This window comes from Xiphophorus hellerii, chromosome 20 (genome assembly GCF_003331165.1).
Source record: "Xiphophorus hellerii strain 12219 chromosome 20, Xiphophorus_hellerii-4.1, whole genome shotgun sequence".
Lineage (NCBI taxonomy): Eukaryota > Metazoa > Chordata > Actinopteri > Cyprinodontiformes > Poeciliidae > Xiphophorus > Xiphophorus hellerii.
In genome coordinates this window covers 29,369,975-29,389,107 of record NC_045691.1, presented here as the reverse complement: position 1 = coordinate 29,389,107, position 19,133 = coordinate 29,369,975, and the positions used below count along the sequence as shown (strand labels likewise).

General features: G+C 39.5%; 1 pseudogene; it reads right to left on the bottom strand.

The window, feature by feature from the left end:
* The window catches only part of LOC116711194 (inositol 1,4,5-trisphosphate receptor type 1-like), a 112,809-nt pseudogene that overhangs the window by 71,150 nt on the left and 22,526 nt on the right, over positions 1-19,133 (bottom strand).

Genomic DNA, 19,133 nt, shown 5'->3' with positions numbered 1-19,133 from the left:
TCATCTCATTGAGTTGTGTAATAAAATCAGAACTACTGTAGATAAAACCGTTCAATGCAGCAAAACGAAACATTCAAAATGCGCTAAACGCACAACTTCTATCAGAACTCGAAGGCTCACTTTGATATGAAGCCTCCACTTTCACATTTCCTGCGAGCGTCCGTGTTCTCGGGGAAGAGCAGCTCAGGGACGATGGAGGACGTCCACCAGGACGGAGAGCTCGGCTTGGACCAGCGGCCTGAGTCGATCCTCCAGAGCGGAAACGATGTCCTGCAGAAAGTGGCCGTAACGCCACGAGAGGAAAGTTATCGAAAAGGAACCTACAGTGAATTAAACAAGACTGTCTAAAGATTTAGCGTCATGTTGACTTTTTAAAAAAAATTTTTTTAGCTAAATTCTAATTTTAATCATTAAGGTTTTACATTTTAATGTATGGCAAGTTACTAAATCTGGTTTTTGACACTATATGTTAGAGTTAATATGCACACCTTTCAATGTTTTCACCAATGCACTCCTTGTGTTTTCATAGTTCTTTGCGATGTCAGCACGCCCAGGGCGGCCATCTTGCCTAACAAGCCTGTTTTACAGATCCTATTTATTTGGACTTTGAATTCAGGTCAATTCATGTGATGGAATATTAGGGCCGGGCTAACACAGTTTGTTTTGTTTTTTATATTATGTGAGTAAAGTTATAATATTAGAAGAATTAAGTAATTTTAGGATTACTCCAACACAAAAAACTAAATTTAATTCAGAAGTGTTGTGCATGTTGTGATGTTATACTTTGGTATCAGATTTACAGATAATACTTTATCAATAATTCATCTTTTAACACATCAGTGCCAAATTATTAAGTATTATCAGCAGCTGGACTTTGAAATGACGGAGTGCTTGGAAGAAAGAACTAGCTGGACTGAGCTGGTCCTGTCAGACCTGCAATTCTGAGGCAACTTTTTGCCTCATTAAAAATGACTTTTTTGTCATTTTACGTCATTTTTTTCAGGTACAATTGCATCTACTCTTTTAGTACGACTATCTTCTCGTAAATGAACAAAAGATCTCGTAGCCTGGCCCTAATACTCTGTTGTCAAATGACAGGCGGAACGATTGAAATAAAAGACTTTTGAAAATATTTCCTGTCATTTGTAATTTCTTTCTTCTTTTTTTAAAATAAGGCTATGAGAAAAAAAGATTAAAAATGGAAATTGGATCTGGTATGAAAAAAACAAAAAAAATACATCAGATTTTATTTCTTAGCCATATGGCCCAGCCTATTAACTAGGGTCTTTTATATTCACTACAGATTATGTGCAGTTAAAGAAAATAATGTAATCTATGCTATTGATTTTTTTAATCTATAAATTGATGAAAGATGGATAAATTAATTAAAAAAAATACAAATACAATTTAGTCAACCTTTTGAACCAAAAGCTTCAAATAATTAAACAAAAATACATTTCATATGTATACAAATGACTTTGGTAACAACTAAACTGCAAGTCAACAGTTTTATGTACATGGAGCCTGCAAAAGCAAAAACTTCAATGTTTTATCATTCTAACTGCAGGTTTAGGTCATTATTAAACAAGCCGTCTGATTAGGATGTAGGAAAACCAAAAAAACTAAATGTACAGCTGGGAAATGACAGAAGGGAGTAGCATCAAGTGAAGACAATTAAAACCAGAGGAAATGTACTGTCTGGGAGGAGGTCAGTGACTAACCAGAGTCTGCTCTGAGCATCATAACAGAACAGTACAGACCTCCTGTCACGATAGGGTCTGTTTGCTTTATCAGGAAAAGAATGAATGCCTGAGCCAAACAGAGTTTCCTGTGTGTGTCCCGGATAACAGCTGACCTGAACCAGGGAGGTCACCGACTGTGTTTTTTTTGTTTGTTTTGTTGTTTTTGCACACTTCCAGTGAATTTTTGAGTCATGCTTTGAAAGTAATTGGGTGTAGCAACTTTTCCCATCACTGAAAGCCCAATTTTTATGGCTGACTCGTCAGGCTACTTCTACAGAACCGTCTAGGAGACAGAGTTACAAAAAGCATGACGCCACTCCTGGGAAGTACCAACGTTGAAGTCTTAATTATTTACAGGTGGCCCAGTCAGACTACTCAACACGAACCGCGGCTGTCGGCTGAGATTTTGGGGTTTTTTTCTACTATGTTTGAGCTCCAGGTTCAAGCAGAGGCGGAAACATGTAGTCAAGAAAAATACGACTGTGGTTCTCAAAACCATTAACATGATAAAGCCATATTTTGAGAATGAAAGTGTTGTTCTTTCTGCAATGCCAGGACAGGACAAGAGGAATTATGAGTCAAAAGAAACAAGGCGATAATTTAACTTAAAAGGTCAATGAGACACCCCAAGTACAGTGAACCCTCGCTATTTCGCAGTTCACCTTTCACGGTCTCGCTGTTTCATGGATTTGCATCGTGCATTGTGTTCTGCATTCAGATTGGCTAAACAGTCTCTCCACTTCTTCTCTACCCGTGTGTCAACAAAGTTGAGGTTTAATATGTACACGTACGTAAAACAGCTTGCCATATTTAACATAATCGATGGTGGCATGTCGGTTTATAAGTATCTTTTTGCCCAGAGGAAAAACCCACCTCCTTAGGTGGGTTGTGCTTTACCCTCATGCCACCACAGCACCCCCAACAGCTTGAAAATAAAACAAATTTAAAAAAAAAATCTTTAGACTAAAAAAAGAAAAAAAAGTCCACAACATTCAATATTTTGAATGTTGTGGAAAACAACAGTGTCACTGTTGTTTTCAAATTGCTTTTATTTTTATGCTTTTTTTGTTGTTTCCTTTGTGTCATTTTCTCCATCTGAGCTGTTAGGCAACATTTCAGGTCCAAAATGTAAGCTATGCTACCAACCTGCAGCTTTTCAATGATGTTTCTGTAGTCTTTAGAGGCGCAAAGGCTCGACTCTCGCCTGGACGTGTTCTTAGCCGACTGCTTCCAGTTGAGGAGCGTCTTCTGTACCACATTATTGGGCTTGACGAACAAGTTGTTCACCTGACTGTCGAGGTCCACCGGGATGGCGATCGCTCTGCTCTTGGCTGGGAAAGGCAGATGAACGCGGCGACTTTAACGAGTCTCACGCGGAGAGCGGCCGTGAGCGTCGCGTTTAGCTACTCACCCACGTCTGAAAGCACCTTGATGCACCCTTCCACCGAGTGCTTCTGGGCAGGGTTCAGCCAGTTGCAGTGGTAGACCCTGAACACTCCCTGCAGCAGTTGTACAAACACTGGCTGACGAGTCTGTAAGGCAAAGATGAAATCAATTCATGTAAGAAATCATCGCAAGGGCAGAATGAGAACAGGAGACGCACAGATCCAAGTAGGAAGAATAAAATTAGCAAGTACTACAAGAGTTCGTACCGCTGGAACTTTACAATACTACCTCAAGATGTCATTGGGTTTTATTGACATTTTAAACAATGGATCAACACAAGGTAATGAATAGTTGTGAAGTGGAAGGAAAATAACAGTTTTTTATATATATATATATCAAAGTCTAACAAAGTGTGGTTTGTATCTGCCAACCCCCTTTATGCTGAACACCCTAAATAAAATTCCGTGTATTCAGAAGTCACCTGTTGTTTAGAGTTCAGCTTTGTCTAATTTATGCTTTGGACCTTCCACAATAACTCTTAGTTAACTGTGGTTAAAAAATTATTAGTAGCAGATAATGTCTTAAATACAGATATAATAACAAATTTGGGTCTTTAACAGTTTTTCTTTTTCCCCCCCTTACAATATTTGGATTCAATTTCTACAAAATAATGACACTTTCAGATTTGTTTTCCTTGTCATTGGGTCAGAATATGAGCTTGTTTTTTATTTCACATCATTTTCTATTTGAAAATGTTAAGTTTATCTTTATTTGAGATCCAAAAATAGAGATAAAATTAGGGTTCTTTAAAAATGACAGTAAATGTTCTAAAGTTGGTATTTATCTACATTTCTAAGATATCTTTATTCAAAAAGTCATGTGGCATTTTTGGCCTTTTATAAGTTTGCTTAAAAAAGGTTATAAATGTTGCAGACCTAGATGAAACTGTGTGTTAAATTGGTCCAGTCAAAGCCCAGGTCTAAATCCAAATCTGTTGCAAGACTTGAAATTTGTTGTTCACATGTGCTCTTGTATCCAGGCTGACTGAAGTCGACAGAAAATGTCGCAAAAAGTTTCATCTTCAGATTTGAAGACTCTCAGGACCAATTTCATCGAAAGTTGGTTTTAAAAAAGTAAACACCACCGCACTTTTCAGATTGTTATTTGTAAAAAAGGCGTCATGTAAACCATGTACTTCCTTCCACTTCACAGTTATGGCCTAATCTATGTTGCTGTAAAACCACAATAAAATGTTGTGGTTGTAATGAAACAATATGAAAAGGTTTTAGGGAACATGAGTAGTTTTTTGTTAAAGATGCACCGATCCACGTTTTTCCCCTTCTGATACCGATATTTGAGGTTTAGTATTGGCTGATACCGATCCGATACAGGAAAGCAGCGCTGAGTTGACTAAAAACATTTGTTTCTTTTTTTTTTTTTTAAATGCAGTTATTAATGTACTTGATTGAAATTTTCTTTGATAACTTTGCACTTTTAAATCCCACTTACACACACCAACAGCTTCACAAGTTTGGTCAAACATGTAAAAACAACAGCTTTAATTTTTTCAGTCAGTTTAATTAGGAGTACAGAAGCCAATGTGAAATAAAGAAACTGTAACTGACAAAAACAATAGATTAACTAGGTTGGTCAAACATGTGAAAATAAACTGCAACAAACCTTCTTTCAAATGGTTCAGAAAGTGCAGTTAGGATTTTTAAATGTAATGTAAAATTTATAAGAAAGCATGACATCACTCAGAGCACAAAGCATAGAATTAGACTGAATAGATTGGTTATTGGTGACAATGTGCCCAATCTACAATTTTTAAAAAAATATCAGGACTGACACAGATATTAATAAGACATTAATATTTGATTGGTGCATCTCTTATTTTGTTTTAATCCACAACCAGAGGTTCTGTTTGGATGAACTCAAAACATTTCAGGTCCATCAGGCCAGCTGTTGATAATCACACGCTTACCCAACACGACATGTACAACATACGCCTACCGACAGCACAAACGGTGTCTATCTGCCAGCTGCCCAACTGTACAATAAATACCTCCGTTATCTTTCCAAGAATGGCTGCCTGTCACAGGAGAAAAAGGTAGCTGCTGTGTCATCATGTATCACTAAACCTCTGCTCTGAGTTTTACAAGGGTAGACATCCAGACTCATAGATTAAACATCAGGATATTCAGTAGGGACAAAAGCATTTCACACACACACACACACACACACACACACACACACACGCCCACCCACACAAAAAAATACAGTTTCAGGGGATTTTTAAGTCTTTGATTCCCAGGAAAACTCATGAGAACTTCCAGACATGGATTACTATGAGGTCACCACATAGCAACAACGTTTCATATACACGCCACATCCCACAATAACCTCGTGTTTCACATTCATATCTGGGAAGACGTCTACGTGCTGACTAAGCAGTGAACAGTTGAAACTACAGCGAACAATTCTCAGCATTCAGAGCCAGTGACTCAGCAACACAAACAAAAGTTTGGGAGTGGAGGAGGGGGTTGGAGACGATGGTGGGAAGTTATCTCTACTTACATACATATGGCGAGCCATCTGTGTAAAGGGAAAAAAGTCAGCTTGAATGAAATAAAGCACAGGTGATGTGGGTCAGTTTTAAAGCTGCAGTTTGAAACTTTTATTAAAAAGTATCTTTTTACATACTTGTTGAAACTGTCAGTATATTGTAACAGTGAGGTATGAGACAGACAAAATGTGGAAAAAATATGCCTTCACCCAGGGCTAACAAGAAAACAACCAATCACAACGAGGAGGAGGAGGGTCTTAGCCCTGTCAATCACTCTCCATGTAGCGCTGCTCATTCCCCTTTGTGACCTCCCCATGCTTTCTGCTACGGTGGCAATCAAAGCCTGTCGTGAATGCTAAGGCTTGCTAGCATAGCCACCGATGATGGCGGACAAACAGTTTCCTGTAACAATAAGTTGCTTCTCTGTCACTAGTAAGTACACAAGATTGATTGACAGCACTAAGACCCTCCCCCTGGCTCTGACTGGTTGTACTTCTTCAGACAGCAATAGTAGCTCAGGGAGGATCTTTTCACATTTTATCTGTCTCATAAAATATTGTCACGACCTGGTGACGGTTTTAACAAACATGTAAAACGCTATATAAAAGTTGCATGCCGCAGCTTTAAGGAGACTTTCTCCTTAAAGCTGGAGAAAGGTTGTTGACTGTTGACTGCATGCAGTCAACAGTTGTTGACTGTATGCAACAACCTAAGAAACACACCTGCAAGCCTGCTCGTGTTATGTAAATCGGAAATCAGTCGTGTTAGCTTCCACTACCTGCAGGCTGGTGCTCTGGTCAGAGAAAGGAGAGCTGAAGAAACACGTGACTATGCTCATGACGGTCTCGGTTACGTAACGCTCCAGGATCGTATCCGCATGCTTCCTGTCGCTGGTGTTGTTGCACACCTAAGAAAGCACACAGGAGAGAGATTAGCATGAGGCAAGGCAACGGGACCCAACTTCCTGGATGTAGGAGGCGGGTAACAAACGTGCACCAATTGCTTTGCGGACCTAAAAAAAAACATCTACCAGAAGTTTATTTTCATTGTTTCAACAATGTCAAATAGTTGTTGGCTTACCCTGCAAATGTCCACCAAGAAGTTCTCGAACAGCTTCCACATGTGGTTGGATGTGTAAATCTCTTTCATCTCCACCTCGGTGTCCACATAGCAGTGGTTTAAGAAGTTGATATAGGCAATCTTCACCTTTCAGGATAAATCAAAGATTTTTATAAAGAAGATTAAGAAAAAGAGATTTCTAGAAAGCAAGTGATTGCTGAAAGCAATGCCATACAGATATATAATTATTTTTCATCACACATTTAGATATGACTCATCCCTAAAAGGACATGACTTAGTGGCCTAATTTATTAAATGCTTGATGGGGGAAAAAAATGCATATTTAGAGCGGAATAAAAGGCGCCTACAGCTCTTTATTTATACAAATAAGATTTCATTTTTGGGGGGTATGTTACTGCGCAAGAAAGGAACTTTAGGGGAATTCGATAAACTTTATCTTTTTATGTGAGTGAATTGGCAGGCACAGTCATCAGAACGTGTGGTTATAGTGTACGTCAAGTGTGGTTGTAAAAAACACACATTAGTGGTCGCTAACAGGAAAGAAAACCAGTCACAACGGCCCTGCGAAGGAGCAAAACGTAGAAAAGACTTCAGAAAGTTGTTTCAGTTGCCTGTGTTGTGGTTTTACTTTCACAGCAGTGAGAATTGGCCTTTTTAATTCTCAAGATGAAAAATAAGCTCAGTTTCATTGTTCAAAATGTCAACTGAATCATATGTTTCTCCTCCTTCTAATGCACTTGAACTCTTTTGAAACAATCATCATAAACTGTAGTTAAAAAAAAACAAACCAATGGAAATAGTAACTGCAAAAACATCTCTACAAAAAGCAAGCGACTCCAGACACAACCTTTCTGTCACATGTAAGAGGGTCAGACATTAAAATCTGACCCTCTTTGGCAGCATTTGAGCCTTGAACCTTCTCATATCATAGCCGGAAAGATGTACAGCAAAGGTCACAGGTGAAGAAACATGAGAGGAAAAAAACAAACTAGAAAACTGCATTTCATCCAGGATGAAGCGTCCATTTAGTGCAGCGAGATCCAGCGAGAGCCTCTGGAGACCCTCCAGAGTTGCACTGAAAATCTGGCAATTTTCAGGTCGACCCACTAACGGGGGATTCAGGAATCCGTTCTTCTTCTATTCCATAAAAGCACCATGTGTAATCACTCACAACAACTCTTCAGTGCTGAAATAAAGAAACTCAGAGAGTTGGTTTCACTTTTACTAAGGAGTTCAAGATTAAATAACAGAACCTGCCAAAGCAGCTGTTAAAGGAAACTGCATTTTCTATGATACGTCTAAGCATCATTCAGGTTCCTGAGTTCAGCAGAGTGAACCTTCCAGTGATTCCATTAAAACATATTCAGAAAACTTTCACAAAAAGAAATTTATGACATTTTTTGCCTTTTTTGGAAGATTTGACCAAAAAACAGCAGAAATTGCACTTCCTTTTCACACCAAACAGTAAGTCACTCTACCACCCACACACACACTCACAGACAACCTCTTCTAATCAGACCTCACCGCTACATACACAGCAGGTACTAATGTCACAATGAACAGTGAGCCTCTAAACTGAAAATGAATCGTGAATGATCCTAAAGTCCCCATACAGTTAAGAACCAAACCAGACGTTCCAAACTAAAGTCAGTAAATAATTCAGGTTGTCTGTTTAGGGTCACTTTATCATCAGATCATTTAGCTAATTTCCAGCTGACACCACTGAAAACTTCAGCTTATAGCAGGAAGATTGAACAAGTTGTTTAATTTTGTTCAGCTTTTAATCTCAATCTGCTGAGTAAAATTCTGGGATTTGGAGATGTAGGCAGGCTTCTATTAATCTCAGAGTAAAAGGTAAAGACCTACGTTCTCGAGGAAACACACAGAGACCGTTCACTGTAATGCTAACCACAAAAAACTGTAATTATCCATTTCAGATGTTCTACAAACTTAACCACTTTCACATTCCATGTGATGTTGCCCCTCTTCTCAAAATAAATGGGTAATAACGGCTCACAAGAAAAACTTTCAACGCTGTTAAACGTAGGGCTTAAAGAGAAACTGGAATTGACTCAAATCTTTATCAGTAGGTCAAACTTTTACAACAACTGGAAACCACAATTAGACATCGCATTTCTAATCGGAATACAGCTAGATTAACTGAACTGCTCTTGAGAGGGAATGATTAGAAATCTTTTCCCTCACACCTCTGGGATGCAGTCTTCGTGGGTGACGACCCGCACTATGTCATCCAAGGGCAACAAGGAGTTGCACTTTATCTCGGTGTAGACGTTCTTTCCCTCGGTGCAGACGGCCAGCAGCTCCACCAGGTGGATGTGATACATCAGAGGGCTGTTCTCGTCCAACCGGTCCCGCTCCGACCGCATCATCTGGACGAGGGTCTGAAAGGACGCACGGTCGTTGTAGAAGACCAGGACGTCTTCGCCAGAGTTCACCAGCTGGGCAGAAGAACGGGGTGATGGTTGAGATTCCACATCAGATCACTACCTGGATAGCATCACTTTTGTTCTTACCAATATTGATTACTTTTTTTAATTTTTTAAATGTCAAATTACTGATAATTAGTTTGGTACAAACTATCTACACACATTTCTGATGTATACCAGTTAAATAAGTTACAGCAACAGCCTGAAAGGGTCAAACGAATCAGAGTAGATTAAAAAGTAGAGATGCACCAATCCGATGTTAATATCTGTGTTGGTCCTGATATTGAAAAAATATTCTAGATTGGGTATCGGTGACAATCTTCCCGATGCATGTGGGTAGATCTATTCAGTCTAATTCTATGCTTTGAGCTCTGAGCGACGTCATGCTTTGTTATTTATTTTATATTTAGAATTCCTATTTATACTTTCTGAACTGTTTGAAAGAAGGTTTGCTGCAATTTATTTTTACATTTGACCAAAGTAGTGAACGTACTGTTTTTGTCAGTTTCAGTTTCGTTATTATTTATTTCTCATTGGCTGCTGTATTCCTAATACTACAGTCTGAACAAATTAAAGTTGTGCTGTTTTTACATGTTTGACCAAACTTGTGATTATCTTCACAATACTTTGGAGTATTAAACTGTGCTGCATTGGTGCAGAGTTGTCAAATAAATTTGTAATTCAGTACATTTCTATCTGTGTTTAAACAAAACGTTTTAAGTCAATTCAGCACTTTTTCTGTACCGCATCGGCCAACACTAAACCTCAGATATCTTTATCGGATGCGAAAAAAGTGGATCAGTGCATCCCTTTTTATAGTTCTTTGCCTTTTTTTTCTTGTATGTTTCAGAGCCAAAGGCAATTTTCCACTCCAGTAGACCGTAGAAATTTATTCAATTCACCAAATGAGGAGGATTAAAAAAAGAAACAACAAAAATCTAAATTGACTCGATTTCCACAGACTTACCTCTGCCATGACAATGTCCTGACACTTCTTTATGAACTTGTTGTCAGCTTTAACAATCGTCTGAAGAAATTTAAGGTACTGAACATGTCGCCCGTGTGTCTCGGTGCAGTGGACAAAGTGCTGAACGACACGCTCGTTGATTTCATTGCACAGCTGCGAATTGTTCATGAAGATGTGCTGCATGGTGACAGCCTCAAGGATCTAAGAGGATGAAAAGAAGGGTGGAAAAAAAGAAAAAAAAATCAGCTTTCCCAGAATATCTTCTGTGTAAAATGAAACTCTCAGATGACACTCACTCCTGGGTTGAGGAATAAGTTAATGTGCTTATGGAGAAGAGTCTGGTTTTGCTGGTTCCCAGCGCAGAAATTCTGCAGAAATTCATGAGCCAATTTCATGATGTCCTGCATTCGAACATCTTCACCCTGGAGTCAAAACGAAAAACGTAGTTATTAGTTACTAAAAACGAAAAGGAGGTGGATGCAGATTGAGTAAAAATTATGCAAATCTTTCAAGATCCCGCTATGAGTATTCACTTAATTCACTAGAGAGTTAGACTTTTTGAACCTTCTCGTAGGGGATTTGTAGCAGCTCCAGCACCACGCTGTGAGCTCCCATGTTCCTCAGCAGCCTCTGCTGCTGTTTCTTGCTCTTCTTCCCTGAGATGCCCTCCTGGACACACAGTTTACTGAGACGTACAAGGATCTAAGCAAGGTGGAAACAAAGTGGGACTTAGATTAGAATAAAATCCCTTTTAAACTTGCTGATCAAAATACAAAAACAAGTGCACCTCTTTCACAACTCTGTAGTTGTAGCTGCTGGTGCTTTCTGACTTCTTGTCTGAACCAGGAGAATCTCCCTGTATGGAGACAAAAACAATTACTTTGTCATATTTTTGGATCCTATTAAATCTTATAGTTGAATACTGAGAGCAGCCTAGGAAATATTAAGGCAACCTTCTTCTTGTTGTCAGACTCTGAAGGGCCATCTCCATCCATCCCGTCCTCTCCTTGCCTCTTGTAAACCCAGAGTTCAGATTTCTCCACAATAGACCGCAGCTGGTCCAGATCGGACTTAATCTGCTTGTAGTTCTCGACATCCTGACTGGTAACAAGCAGCTGAACCTATACATAGTGGAAGCACTGTAAAATTAATTTAGGATAAAATAACATATGGATAAAAATGAAGAATATTTGGTTGTTAACATCTTACTGAATGGGTGTTCAGTTGGAGTAGATTCAGGCTACTATTATTGCAAATTGTTGCATGATTGCTGTCAGTAATAATGATATATGTGTAGTCCAATGTTTTGCATCATGACTTAAAAACCAACTCAGTTAAAAATAAGGACTGTCAGAAGATTTGTGGTTGAAAAGGTTTCTGTGTTTGAGCCAGAGTTTAACTTTATGCTCAGATTCAGCTAGCTTAGCAACAGTGCTAAAAGATTGCTAGCAAGCATTTATTAACATTGAGGCAGTTGTTGCTAGTTAACATTTAGCGCCTCATTGGGCTAAATGTTTACATGCTTTATTCACAAATGAGCTCTTATTTATCTCGTTTTAACATGAACCACTAACCAGATGTTGAAATTGATACAAATAATTTTTGTTAGCTGAGTAATCATATTTTAAAATTGGTGAGATTTGGATTCACTAAGGCATCTTTAAGAAATTCAGTGAACATTGGGCACCAATTTGTGTATTTTTGTGTAATTCTACTCAGAAATACAAATTGAAATCTAGTCAAATTAATTGTATGTGCATTGTTGCCAATTTTAACCCGTTTTATCAGCAAAACCCAAACTTCTAAAGATATGTTAAACATATTAACTCAACAGAATACCCTGGAAATGTATTGTGAGAAGCAAAAAAGGTGAACTCTGGTATGGTTTACTTGTTTGAAGGCCATGAGGACTTCCTGCCTCTGGCTGAAGTGTCTGAAGAGCAGGTGAAGCGCTCCAGACACAAGCGGCGGGTAGTCGTGCATCGTCAAATGCAACAGGACCCTCAGAAATGTCCGACCACCGTGATCGTCCAGATCTAAAGGAGTGTTTTCCTCGCTTTGGGAAAAACAAAAATATGGAAGAACTTTATCTTTTTGTAACATTCCATTTGAGATTTCACCCCAAAAAGTCTGGAAATACAGAGAATCCTGAGTTACCTTCCACCAAAGATCCCTTCTGCTTGTTCCTCAATGTTCTCAAAGTCAAGATTTCCTACAGTTCAGAGTTAAGACACTTTTACCAACGCTAAAAATCAAAGTATCAAATAAAAAATCTGCTTTGTTAAATAATGTGGTTCTGTACCAGGCATCTGAGTTGTAATGTTGTTGCCTCCGTTTGCACTGACAGCGTTGTCTCCTTGAGGGTTGCTCTCGTCAAACTCGCGTTTGAAAATGCAGAGCAGGCATGAAATCCTGTAGTCTAGCCGCACATTTAAAATGAACTACAGGGGGGAAAAAAAGTTACAGCACGAACTAATATTTGTTCCGGAACAATTAGACATTTCACCGACACGTACCTGCAGGATCTCGATAATTTTGAGCTTTGTGTCCATGACCATGATGTCTTCTCTCTCGGGTTCGGTCTGCGTTTTCACCACGTCTCCTTCAGGCTGATGGGTTGGTGTGGTGGGCAGTAAGCCCCCTCCTCGCAGCACTACCTGCGTCATCAACTCCCCCACTCCATGAATAGACTTCATTACGTTACTACCACCTGAAGAACACAGGGCAACATCCAAACTAAAGCAAATAATGACGATCTGAGACAAACTGGCTTTGTGTCTCTTTCGTATTACTACAAGGAATATCTTAGGTTGTAAAATGGGACAAGTTGGGCTCCAGAAACAAACTGCTTACCTTTGCTTTCATCCCCCTTCTCAATCTTGTTGATGGGGAAAACAGTGCTGACGTGTACACAGTCTAAAATGTTGAGTAAGATCTTTGTCAAGCGTAGCAAGTCACTGAAGTTGTAGAAGCCAAAGTATATGAGGTTTCTGGCCAGGTTTACTACCTGCAAATAACAAAGTTTGAACATATTTTTTCAGCTCTCATCTGCTCACAAACCTCAAAAGAAAATAATTACCTCAAAGGTGAGCTTGTTTTTCTCCTTGTCAGAGAAGGGAATGTTTTGTGACACCACCTCTCGCAGGTAGGTCTCAACGAAATCCATGGTGAGGCTGAAACGCTCTTTGATCTCATCTCTAGTGGTCCCGTCGTTATCGTAGCTGTTTAACACGACCATGACTCGTGTCAGAGACATTTGAAGATGTCTCTGACACGAGCAATTAAAAGTACACAGAAGTGACACTCACTCGTCAATGGCGATTTTAGATGGAATCTCGGACCACAGACGAGCATATTTGACCGGCGTGACCTGCTCCTGAGGGTCCCGGTCCACGTGCATGTGCAACATCAGGCGGCAGAAAGAGGCCCGCAGGTCAAAGGGCAGGTCTTCGTCGGACATGCAGCGCAGGATCAAATCGACATCAAGCTGACCAGAGATCTTGTTGATGGCCAAATACTGGCGGTCCAAACACATCCGAGCAAAGAGGTTCAGTTGGCACCTGGATGGAGAGAGATGGGAGCGTTAGAGGGATCAAACCTGGGAGAGTAACACTTATCCAATAAATGATTTGATACATGATGGGCATAAAATCTGTATTAATATTTGTCCTGTTAACAGATTCTGCCAACTGAGTTCTGGATTTACGTGGCTTTCTTCAAAATTACCAAAGGCCTCTTTGCTGATCAAAGTTCTGCTGTAAGTTTATGTAGATGGTCATGTCCTGGTAATTAATGCAACTCCTAATAGTCTCCTAATTTTCAAATAATGGACTGAGTTCAAGAGATATTCCAAGTTTGGGATATTGTTTATCCTCTAATGTTCCAACTTCTAGGAACCTTTAGAGATCACATTGAATTTACATTCCACAAAGTTTGACTCCATTTATTAAAGAGGCAACTTCTGAAGGCAAAGTCACACCACACCATTCATACGTTTCATTCTACTTTAAAATGACGCATGTCACCTAAAATTCCCAATAACTAAATTGTATTTTGCTGTAACATGACAAAATGTGGAAATTTACATGAAGTATCATCACTTTTTGAAGGCACTTCTAATGTTTTAATAGTCTTTTCATGCAAGACATCTCACCTGTAGTAGCTGACCACTTCCTGGTCCTCCTTCTGACCCTCCTTTGCATCCTGGGCCAACTCCCGAACGCTCTTACTGTGGACCTCCTTGCAGTTGTCTTTCCAGAACAACCAGACCTCCTCCACCTCTTCCGCCTCTACAGGATCCTCCCCATTTGCCGTCGACTCAATCTCAAACCTGGACAGCACTAATCTGGTGGCAAGTAGAAAAGCAATCGTATTCTTTTAGTGCTCATGTTTGCTCCTCCAATTCTCTCCCTTTCTTAAAACGAGTGTCTTACTTAGTTTCAATGAGGATGTCAGCGTTGCTGCTGTCCAGCACTGCGTTGCAGATGAGCTCCTGAGTAACTGGGATGGATTTGTGCATGGACACACAGAGATCTGACAAGTAGTCCAGAAATCTGTGAACAGATTATTTTATAAGTATTGGAGAAGCTAAGGCTGCAAAACATGGATTTATTTTATGTATCTTAATTTTAGGGTATATATCTGGAATAAAGTCCATGCATCGTAGATACATTCAAATTTTGTTAAAGGGGCAGCATTATGTGTTTCCCAGACACACAGGATGATTTTATAGCACAGGCAAGTAACTATGTTACCTTTACTTATTATAAAAATGCTACATATATTAAATATGACTTGACTTTGTAATTTAACGCCTTGAAATTGGGCCTCTGTCTCTTTAAGAAACTCCTGCTCTTTCTGAAACTCCGTCTTCAGGAAGTCATCACAACATGGCTCCTCTATTAACCGTTTCCCATAATGAGCTCAGCAGACCCTCAGCTCCACCAGGTGTTTGCTAATTGCTGCTGGCTAGTCTGAAGGAGCTGAGGGGGAAAATGGGGGAGTGAGGGCTTGGACACTGCAAGTCTGAAGAGGAGTTACGTCTCTAAAGTTGGTTGCCATGGGAGATTAAAGGATTCCTCAAAAATGCATGAAAAAAAATAAAAAAATCAAGGCAAGACTCCAGGTATACTTCATAACATGATGTAAAGCTCAAAAAGATACATTTTACATAATACTGCCCCTTTAACAAAACTCAACATGATCAAAACCTGGAAGAATTACAACAACTGGACAGGTTTTCCTCGGTTAATATATTTATAGCCAATAACATTCTTTTAGAAACCTTACAAACAAATCTTGGTCACATTAACAGCTTTCATCGCACTCTGCTCATCTGAAAACATCACCTCGGTTCCCGATTTTTCCTCACTAGAGTGACAAAGGTGTCAATCTCAGCAGCGGTGATGTGTTTTTCCAGGAGCTTCCGGTTGTTATGGAGCAGAGCTGTTATCGTGTCTTCTGCCAGAACGTCGTACCCAATCTGTTTCTGCATGAAGCGGAATTGTTTGGCTATATATTCCTGCGAACAGAATAAAAACGGTGTTGCTTATGACAAAAACAAAAAAACCCAAAAAAATCAAGATTTTAAGTTTTTATTGAAGTAGTTTGCAGCTTACTTGGTTCTTCCTGTAATCCTGTTGGGAATGGCGGAGAACTCTGTAACAGAGCCGGCAAATGTGCCTGAACGGAGCGTGGCGCTGATCTCCCAGCTCCTCCAGTCGTAGCATGGGACCGTCCCCGCTGTCTGTGAAAGGAGCTTGGAGAAGCTTGAAAATCTGGAAAGAAAACCAATAAGTTGTCGTTTTCAAACGTTTGGTTAAGCGGTAATCTTATGCCAGTTAATATGAAGTCTACAGAGTTAAAGGCCTACCTGTTTAAGGATGTTCTGCTCTCTCATCAGTTTTTGTCTCTCCCTATTGGGTTTATTGACCATGATCTCTAATACGTCCTGCCCACTGTTGGGGATGTCCACCACAAAGAAAACCAGATCTTCTAGCAGCTTTGTCACAAACCTGGAAAGTGAAGATGAAAGTATTTCACTCGAGGAGATTTTTGTTAAATCATACTCCCATGTTTACGAATGATAAATTTAAATAACACAGTACCAGACACAGTGAGGCGGACTGAGAAGCATACCTCCTTTCATTTTGCGTAATGGTTCCTTTTTCCAGCTTTCCGGCTATAGAAGCTAACACCTTACTAGCATCGTTGGCGAAGTCTAAATCTCGCACTTCTGATGGTGGAACCGGGACTATGGCGAACGCTTCCTTGTCTTCTTTCACGGCCGATGTTCCAATCTGGAAAATGAAGCAAAACGTCCATCTGTCAAAGAAGACTGACCAATGTCACACTTGGTCAACTGATGGCAGTAGGCAAACCCCTCACCCGTAGCATGACGGGTTTCTCCTCCTCCTTGTCAATTGGGAGGTTGGTACTATGAACCCACGTGTTGGTGCACAAGTGTCGAAGCCTGACGTAGGAACTCCTGAAAGTCAAGAGAGTTGTTTAAGAAAAAAAATGAAAGAAAGAAAAAAAAAAAAACAGAAGGACAATGATTCTAAGTCAACAAAAAATAATGAATAATTACAAAGCAGAATTAATACTGTAGATGTTTTTCAAAACTTTTGGCAAAAACATAGTATTTATTTGTTTTCAATCTCCAAGACATTTCGCCTTTCCAGTACACCACAAGAAACACAAAATATGAACAAGTACACTTGAAATAAGACAAAACTAACTTAAAAGTAACTTTTCAACAAGATATGGGAGCTTGTTTAAGTCAAATTTATTAATATTGATAAATAAGTTCTAGTTCCCCTTGGAGATTGTTTCCCTTATGACATGGCAAAATGTCAGTGGAACCAATAGTTTTTTATTATTAATTTTAAGGAATTGTTAACCTAAAAAAAACAAGCTCTTATATCTTGCTGTAAAGTTACTTGTAAGTTAGTTTTGTCTCATTTCAAGTGTCTTATGATATTTGCTCTGGATACTAGACCAAAAATACTTGGTAAGATTTTGTGTTTTTGCAGTGTAGGCCTCTACTAGTTTTGAAAATCTAGAGATCTGACGTTTTTGTTCATTCGTCTTTGCAAAAACAGGTCAGTCAGTCAGTTTGGGTGGAGTATGTCTGAACAATTTCAAATCTTCTCAACTGAATTTAGGTCTGGACTTTGACTGGACCACACTAACACAGAAAATATGGTTTGATCTATAACATATTTTATATGCTATAGATTTGTTTGTGGTCGTCCTCCTGGAAGCTGAGCCTCCTCCCCAGAATCAAGTATTTTGTGGCCTTCATCAGGTTTTCCTCTAGGATTGTTCAGCGTTTAGATATATTTATCCTCCCATCAACTGTGACAAGCTCCCATGTCATTGCTGGGGATGGTATTTGAAGGCGGCATGTTGTTTTGAAGGCCTAACGTCAATTCATGCAACATCTGACCAGAGAATGTTCTTCCACATGTTTGTGTCTATGTGGATCGCCACATCTAAAAACAGAACTCGTATACTAATTGGGTTGGAACAAACTCCTTCCACGGTCTCTCTTTGATTTCAAAACCTAAATTTAAGCATCCTGTTTTTGTGTGAAGGAGACAACTCGTAAATCACACATGTAGAGGCCTAGAGGTATCTTCTAGATAGCTTTATGAATTGTTGAGTTGTCAATCAAGACAACTCGAGACTTGTTACAAGTGCTCGACTACCTCTAAAGCAATGAAATGCAGCACCTGACAATAAAACAAACACCAAAAAGAAGCAGCTCCCTGAAACAGTGCCAAGTAAAACAGAGAGGAAAGTGCACAACAACAGGATTTATTGCACAATGTTTTGTGATAAAAAGGCACACCTAATAAATAACAAATGACTATAATAATCAGTCAGTGTCTGTTGCAACCTTATTGTCTCCCCGGTGAACTGTGTTGCATGTGTAGAGATTAGCTAGCGTTGGCTTGTGTGGCCTTATTGCTCCTGTAAGCACGTATTAAACTTCTACGTCAAAGGCTCGCTTCACTGCAACATCACCCGGCCTGCCCCATGTGTGACCGTCTGTGTCATCAGTCTGGCCTCAGGCGCACCACGCAGATAGTAGCCACATTCTTAGCAAAGATTATGTAACTGGCAACTGAGGCTAACAAGCTAACCTTTGTGTGCCAGTTCTGTCAGGTGCTAATTAGCTGGCCTGGCTAAAGTCTGAGAGGCAAGATTATATCAGGTTAAAGTGACAGGTAGTCACATAAAGGGCATGACATTGTAAAGGCTCTAATCAAACTGTGTAGCCTCTATTTTCATCTCGCAAGGATAAGTACACCATTGCACTTTCAGAACTAAAGTTTCATCCCTCATACCATGCAGTTAAAGAGAAGTCATAAAAAAAGCAAAACCTGAACACAGATGACAACAAGACTGCAGTCAACAAAGGCAGGAACATTGCTGTTTAAAGGGGCGGTGTAATATATTTTCCAGGCACATAGTGCCGTTTGGTAGCACAGTCAAGTAACTATAACTGTGTTTCTATTACAAATGTGGGGGAGCTGAGTGGGAAAGGTGTGCTCTGTGAAGCGGAAGCATGCAGGTGTGTTTTTGATGAGGGAATAACTTTAGAACAAAAAACAAAAAAAGGTCAATTTTACGTAATGCCCACCATTTGAACGGTTTCCATTAGCTTTGTTCTATTAAACCTACCAGAAATTCAAGGTCAGATCAGATTACAAAACATCCCCACTAAAAGTTACATAATATGTGGTTTGTATTCTTGCATAGAAACATTAATAATTATGTTGATATTTTGAAATCTGGGAGTTTTCTCCCTTTCTTGTTTTCATCTAGGCAAGCCTGACACATTTCCTGTTTTGTCTTTATAATACCATTCTTGTGTTTAAAAGATTTGCTTTTAGTCAAAACAGAGTGATCGCACAGTCAGAACAGACAGCACATAA